The sequence below is a fragment of the Vombatus ursinus genome, unplaced genomic scaffold, assembly GCF_900497805.2.
Source record: "Vombatus ursinus unplaced genomic scaffold, bare-nosed wombat genome assembly UNPS02005286.1, whole genome shotgun sequence".
NCBI lineage: Eukaryota > Metazoa > Chordata > Mammalia > Diprotodontia > Vombatidae > Vombatus > Vombatus ursinus.
This window is the reverse complement of record NW_020945064.1, coordinates 16,291,032-16,292,829: the sequence shown is the minus strand read 5'-3', so window position 1 is coordinate 16,292,829 and position 1,798 is coordinate 16,291,032.

Sequence of the window (1,798 nt, the reverse complement as noted above, 5' to 3'; positions counted from 1 at the left end):
TGTTTTTGCCAGTCCTTTTGCAGAAACATTTTTGATCACTATAGCTGGGACCTATAAGGGAATTATTGGAATGTGGAATGGTTCCCCTCCATTAGCCCCATGGATAAACTGGTGATTTGCACACAATATTGTCTTGCTCCTAATAAACATTTGCTGAATTAAATTTAACTGAGTGAGCTCCAGTAAGTACCTAAATCCAACCAGTGGAAGTAGCTTACAATAGTGAGGAGGACCCTATCCCTGTCCTGCTAAAGGGAACCAAATAGCTCTTAATTGTGGCATCTCTAGACCGGAGTGATTTTCAGTCAGTTATAAGTCAGCTGTTATTTACAGCCTGTTTGGAGCCCACAGTGTGCAGGTGCATCCCCTACTAGACCCAAGGGGCCTACATGAACTCTGTACTCAACTTTCAATTAAAGGAGAGACAGGAAATATTCATAAAAGTACCCAATGCATACATATATGCTGCTGTGAGAGGCAGAAAGTCGTTTTTGATAATATTCTAAAATACAAGCTGTGACTTACATGAAAGACACAGGGAGAAAAGGCGAGCCAGTCATGGAGTAACAGCGATGACCCGAGTAGAGGCAATAGGGGTTAAGTGACCTGCCCAGGGTTACGAGCTAGTCAGTGTCTGAGACCAAATTTGAACTCAGGTCCTCCTGATTACAGTGCCAGTGCTCTATCCACTGAACCACCCAGCTGCCCAGATACTTTCAATATATGAAAAAAGAAAGAGAAAACCCTCCAATGTATTAGATGATTCTCAAAGGAGAATGTATGTGAAGTCTTAGACCAGGGTCACACAGGAGAGGGTGTGGGCAAAGGAGCTTCAGTCAATAAGGAGTGGAGAAAATACTGATAGCAATGAGATCTAGCACTGACGTAAAAGGCAAGCCCAGAGTCTGGCCTTTCTGATCCTTCATCGGCTGAGGTGTACATCCTGGAGTGAAGCCCCAATCCTCTTCCCTCTAACACATTTTAGGAGCTGCCTGAAATGCATTGTGCTTTCCTGTCAATGAGGGCTTTTGCTCAGGTTTGCCTGGATATTTGCTCTCCCTATTCATTAGCTAAATTACTACCTACAGCTCCAATCCCTTAAAGGTCAATTCAAATGTCATTTCTCACCTAGCTGGGAAATCTGTACCATGCCCCAGGAAGTTCATTATTGGGAAAAACCTCATCATCCTATAAGATCTCAATAGCCCTGGGATTTCACCTAACCACCACCCTTTGTCTCTCTGATTGGAAGGTAGTATAGAACTCCACAACCTCCATTTGAGGAGGGAGCCCAGCTCAGAACATCTTTACTAGGGTGCTGAACTACTGGGGAGCTTCTTGGATTTCTCCCATCACGTATCTTTGACAGCCCCATCCCCCTTTAACATCCTTTTGTACGTTCTCTGCCTCATTTAGACTGTAAGCTCCTTGAAGGCTGAGACTGGTTTTTTTCATCAGTATCCCCAGCACCTTGCACAGTACCTAGCTAGTGCTTAATAAATATTTACTTAAGACTACTGATTATCTCACATCCTTGAGGAAATCTTCTCCAAACTTCCTCCTTGGACCTCACCTAACATACTTGTTTTGTACCTCTCAAGGGAACTTGCCCACTATTATTGTGGGATGGCTACAGGTCTTGGCTGTCTTGTTTGTAAATTTCTTGAGGGCAGGTACCTTGCCTTCTCTGAACTTTGTATCTTCACTCACAAGGTGCTCTGAATATGTTTGTTGAATGAAGTGAGGAGAGATGAGAGAGAGAGAGAGAGAGAGAGAGAGAGAGAGAGAGAGAGAGAGA